At 46.5% G+C, this 6,000-nt stretch overlaps 1 protein-coding gene across 1 annotated transcript in view; it reads left to right on the top strand.

Annotated features, from left to right (window-relative positions):
- Positions 1-2,156: 2,156 nt before the first annotated feature.
- Positions 2,157-6,000, top strand: part of LOC146798004 (cyclin-dependent kinase-like 1) — a 327,585-nt gene continuing 323,741 nt past the window's right edge. The window contains exon 1 of the mRNA XM_085625238.1: positions 2,157-3,295. The gene's annotated coding sequence lies outside the window, so the exon portion shown is untranslated. The remainder of the gene's footprint in view (positions 3,296-6,000) is intronic.

The raw sequence follows: 6,000 nt of genomic DNA, 5'->3' as shown, positions 1-6,000 counted from the left end.
AATCTCAAGAAGGACATATGGGGCTTGAAAGTACGGATCCAGGTTTGGTCAGTCACGATGGTCCACTTCTAGGCCTTTCCGTGGTTCTAGGCTTCTTTGGGGTATTTTACATTAAGTAGCACAACATCCCATATGTAAAATTCGTTTTTCACCAGTGTCCCCTTGACCTGTTAATAAATGCAATTCCCTGTTCTCCCCAATCCCTGAACCAGTCAAGTTTGAGTTTAAGATTCAGGGCTACCAGGGACCAAAAATGGGCCTATATTACAGGACTGGATGTTTGTGGTTGATATTTTCAGCTGTTCCTAGTGTATTGGGGAGTTTTACTACTGAATGGTTATGGATACAGGGATCCTAAAAACGTTGAAGTCCAATGTCATTAGAAGTTACCTCCATGGTCAAAAAAACACTTCCTCTACTGGACCATGGGACCCAGAGGATGCCATTCAATTGGTGTTAGAACCTCGTGGATCCTTAAAAATGTGATATTTTGGGACTGGAGATCACTGTCAAGAACCGTCGTCGCCCAGAGGTACCAAGTTTCTTGCACACCTGATTGTTAGGTTAAAGTAGCTCCTTGATCTCAACAAAGAGGGGTTAGACCTGGTGACAGTATCTGGGTATCTCGGGCACACAAGCCCACAGATCAGGTCTCGGCCATGAATATTTCCTCCTGAACCCTGTAGCTCCTCTGCATTAGATTAGGGAATGGAGAGAGGCACAGAACATGGCTGAGGGACACAACAATGATGTGACCCCCCCTGGCTACGTCGAAGATGTGATTTACAAAGTGGGCTCTGAAAATTTCTGCGAGTACCTGAACTGAACATGGTGACGGGGCCCATGCTAGACACCAAACCGCGATGAGATAAGGGGGCTGTTGGAGGGGCCTGAGCTAACAAAGCTTTTTCTTGCTGGTTCAAAGAGTATGTCTGCTTGCCAAGGCCACCACTCTAGGGCAACTCGACGTAAATGTTACTATTGTTCATTAAGGACCCTCCCAATACTCTTGATGGAGCAGTCACGGGAGGCTGTCTGATGATCCTACTCAGTCTTCTGGTGAACTTTGTTCGATGTTGGGTGCAACCGAAAACAAAAAAGTGAAAGGAGAGAGTAAAACAGAGGTAGACAGAAGATTCATACAGGGTAAGAAAGAATAGCGTAGGAATATTTTCCAAGCTGAAAACCGGGACAGAGCCCTAAAATAAATGAAAGAAGCAATTCAATTTATAGTTAAAAGACATTGAAGATCACACCCTAAAACATCCAAAGAAACAAGGGCAGCTGTCTGAACGAAGGGAGATCGGATTAGAAGGTAGAAATAAGAGCGAGAGATTGGGAAGTAAGAAAGGACAGAGAAAGAATGGAGAAAGAGAAAGAGAGATAAAGGATACGGAAAACAGGTTGGACTAAGTGTGTGAGAGAGGGTTCAGTAAAAGAAATGCAAAAAGATAATGCAAGCATGAGACGGATGAAGGGAGACAAGAGGGTAATTAAAAGAAAGACTGAATCAAGAAAGAGACACGTTGGACGAGGAACTAGAAAGAAAATAGAGGGGGGATTAAATTATAGACTCGGTTTGAATAGGGGAAATAAAAGGTAAAAAAGAACGAGAAAGGAAAAATGAGACACAAGATGAAAGAAGGTGGAGACCAAAAACAAAATAGGGTCATCTAAAAGAGACACGAGTAAGGATGTAAAACAGGTTTAGTCGAGAAAGAGATAACGAGGGTGAGAGAGGAGATGGCTGGCTGGCTGGCTTTGGGGGCAGGATATTAAGTGACGGGGAGGAGGGGCTGACTGGAAGGTAGGAGAGAGAGGGGGCACTAGGTTGTGTACAGAACAGAAAGGATAGAAAGTAGCGTAAAGCGGGCATGACCTATGAGTGAACTCCCTAGCAAACAATTGACGAGAGGGGAAGGAAGAAAACAGGGTTGGGGGTTCTGGCTTCCGAGAAGCGAGCGACTCCTCCACTTGAAGGGGTGATTTCAAGGCCGCGGTGGGGGTCAGAGCATCAGAACGGGAGGACCCCGTTTTATCAGGCGCAGTAAGGAGGGGGCGGGGCACGGAGAAGTGTGAGAAGGGATAAACAGAGGGCGGGGCGAGAAAGGGAGGAGTGAGAGGGAGTTCAGCTACCGAGGGAAGCCGAGATGAGAGATCCTGGCACCGGAGAGGGGAGCCCTGTGGACGCCGGGCTGTGGTACTACAAGAGCAGGCGGCGGGAAGGTGGGAGGCCGAGGGCGCGCGCAGAGGGTGGGGACCCAGGAGGGGAGCCACCCCCGACGGGGATCGCTTTGAGCTGGAGAGAGAAAGTGACAGTGGGAGGAAGCAGTTCATTAAGAAGAGCCGACATTAGGGGAAAGTGGAGCGAAATAAAAGATCATTGCCAGCCTGGCACCACAGGGAAGCTGAGACAGAAAACACGTGGACAGCATGGGCAGGGGCTCGGGGAGTCCTTGGAAGATCCCTGACGACCTGCAACTCCAGAGACAGACAGACACTTGGGATCGGAACAAGAGGGAAGAAGGGTCGCCTATGTGATCCTGAAATCCATTGAGTCCGGTGACCAAGAGTAAGCAAAGTGAGGCAGATCGGTGCCAATCCTGATAAAACAAGAAAAATCCAAGGACTGTTTGAAAGATAAGAGGGTCTGACCCTGGACCCCTAGAGCGGAGGAAACCAGGGACTGAGCTCCCGAGGTGAGGATCTGCGATCAGATGCACTCCCCGCAGCGAGAAGACCACGGAGCAGACACATGCGGGGAGAGCCGCAGCCAAAGTCTGGCGCCAACTGGAGCCCCGGGGTCGAAGAGATCTGTCCCCGGGTGTAACACTGTAGCTGACAAAATCAGGGAGACTTAGCCCCGGGACGAAGATGCACGTGCACTTGGGACCCGTCACCCATGGATGAGGAGCTCAAGGACCAGACGCATTAAGTAAAAGTCCTGGAAAATATATGTGGACCTAGCTAGACCCTTCACCATTGAGGCCAAAGTCTGTCCTATGAGATGAAAGCACAAACATGTTGCATCTGGGGCTTCATGGCGGAGCAGCCCAAGGACCCTATCTATGAAGTCAAACCAGAGGCAGGAGTATCTCAGCCTCATTGCTGCTGAAGACGCCAAGGTCAGGGCGCAGTGAGCTGAGTGTGCAGTGTGTAAGCCCTCTGACCTCTGCCCTGCTGAAACCCAAGTGCTAAAGAGGGGAAGGAGCCGGCACCGGAAGTGAAAGCGTGGAGAGGAATATAAGTACCAGCTGGAAATCCAGAGAAAAGGACAGGACATCAGAAATTCAAGGTGAGATTTCCAAGGAGAAAATCTGTGACCTCCATTCCTCAGTGAGTAGGAGACCAGGCACAGAGCGAATGAGGAGGGCGCCAAGAGTATAGCTTCATTTGTACCAGTGGTGGCTGGTGGTGTGTTCCAACACTCACTTTTGGAGACAGGGACGTATTTTTTATCATCAGACTTTGACCCAGAGCAAGAAAGATAAAGGCAGAAAAGGGAAGAAAGGAGGAAGCGAAAGATGGGGAAACAGTGCCCATGGGGCAAAGGATGAGACCCTGCAAGAGTGAGATAAATCAGTTTCTCTTCACTGTGCAATCAATGTTTGATTGCGAAGTAAAGAGAAAATTGAGTACAGGTACATATATTTGTACCCTATTAGAAACTCTAGAAGACCCGTTCTACTCCCAAAAGTCTAGGAAGTTGGAGGCTGGAGTGTAGAAGAGGGTATAACCAGGGCTTTAAGTGGGCCGGGTCCTGCCGGCGCTGAGCACCGTCAGTTCTTAAAAGCAGGTACTGAGACAGGTCCCTATCGGGCTCTCCATTTTTGCTCTCACCCTCAGGTTGATAAAAAATCTTAACTCTGAAGCAGTACCGCTCTACACTGCCTTTGATGTAACTTCAAATATACTCGTTTTAGTTGTTTCAGTCTCATGATTTCAGAACTGAAGCATTTTCAATATTATATACAACAAAGCCATAGTTACTGCTTATTTATCTTATGCAACTAACAACCATTGACAAAGCCAATAGTCCTGGCTTGTTGTAGGTGTAATGTTAATTGTTGTATCATATATCTGAATGCAATTACAGAAAAAGCAAAATACCAGTCGGGCGGCACACTATGCTAAGCACAGATTTTTAGTTTACGTGTTTTTAAGCCACACCCTCAATTACATCGGCTACGCCCCTTTGAGAGACCCCCGCTTCAGTTTTTTTATCCCACTTAAAGCCCTGGGTATAAGGGAGTGAAAGGCATGTGGATGAAGACACAGAGAGAGAACTGTGATATTCTAAAAAACAGGAAACTTTGAGCCAGTTTGGGTGGGGTATGAGTTGAGAACCATTACAGGAAGATCTGGGCTGCCTGGCATCTCACACGCAAGGAGGTTAGTCACTATGGAAGACAGGAGAAAACCCCAGTGATACACATCCAATTGCAAAGAGTCTGTGGTCTAGAGTAGAGACGAGGTGGGTGCTCGAAGGAGACAAACTCTTTCACGTGAGAACCACAAAAGCAAGGGAGCCAGGCACTTCTTTCTCCTTGTCTCACTCTTTCTTGTTCTCTTTTTGATTCTCTCTCTTGCCGCAAGGTCGTAGCTTTCCTATCTTTCTCTTCCTCATTTCTCCCTTTCTGCTTTTATCTTTCTTGCCTTTCAATGCCTGATAAAAAATGTGCCTAGTCCTCAAAAATGAGTGTTGGAGCCCAACACCTGCAACCACTGGCTCAAATTAAGCACTGGGTGTTGAACTTATTTGAATCACTTAGAAATGAAGGAATTGTTGATTGTCTTGAAATGAGTCCAGTGCAGAATCACCTTGCACGATGAGTTCACAAGTGGGAGGTTATCATGCACTGGTGAAAAACAGGATAATCGGAGGCATCCACCAGGTGATGTGTGTGACTCCACTGCTTTGCAGAAGACATGACAGTCTCTGATTAGCTAGAAATCTCCCTGGTCCCAAACCCGTTGGCATTGTTGTACTCGAATTAATGGCGCATCGACATGCTGTTTTATAGGCATTTGGGCGCTTCAAAGTAAATTTCTAAAATCTTCCTCAAACCTTCTACACTTATCTCCTTGAAATGAATGTTGAAAATTTTAAAAATGCATTTTTGGCACTAAGTTTGTTTCAGACACACTTTCGTATGCACTCCGCACTAAAATGCCATATGAGTGAGTACGCCACATATCTCACTCAGTAAATCACCAGCAGTGAGTAAGCTGCAGTGTAAAGTTCTGCACCAAGTAATGTTTGCCATGCTCAAGCTGTGCAGAACTGTGAACAGATATAGCGCCGAGTGAGTGAAAATGTTAATGGGTGAGTGAAATCACAGCATAAAAGAAGAAATGTACAGCACTAAGGATCTGTGCAGCACGTGTCTGGTAACCCCCACCCAAGCTACTTTCCTCCTTTCCCTCTTCCGCACACTCTCGTTTCTCCTATCAGGAAACGCTTGAAAAAACTATTTTCTAGACTGTTATCTTAATGAAGGGGCATTTAATCGCAAAACTTCAGCTGGAGGACCGGCCCACCCCCATTCCACGTTCTACTTTGGCTTTCTTAATTTCTTACCAATGTTTCTATAAGTTGGGCGCTGCAAACTAAATAGATACATTTTGTTTCCATTCTTATTCCTCTCTTTTCATGAATATCTTCAAATCTCTCTAGCACACAGATTCTTTCATTCTTGCCTATTTGCTCGCCTGCTATTGCCCCTACTTTTCAGTTTCTTTCTATTTCCGTTTCTTATTCTCTCCAGTGTGTCTTCCTCTTGTATTTCTCCTTTCTTCTCTTGCTCTCTCTCTCTTTCTCTCTCTCTTTCTCTCTCTCTCTCTCTCCCCCCTACATGAACTCTCTCCTATGCCGCCTTCTCTTTTTCCTAGCTTTGTTCCTTTCACTATGTTTCCCTTGTCCTACCTTTCACCCCCTTTCACTCACCCCTTTCTCCGCTACTCAGATCCTATTCCCATCTAACTCTACCCAGATTTCTT

Source organism: Triturus cristatus, chromosome 9 (assembly GCF_964204655.1).
Source record: "Triturus cristatus chromosome 9, aTriCri1.1, whole genome shotgun sequence".
NCBI classification, from domain to species: domain Eukaryota; kingdom Metazoa; phylum Chordata; class Amphibia; order Caudata; family Salamandridae; genus Triturus; species Triturus cristatus.
The sequence above is the reverse complement of the archived record's forward strand: the minus strand, read 5'-3'. Positions and strand labels throughout refer to the sequence as shown.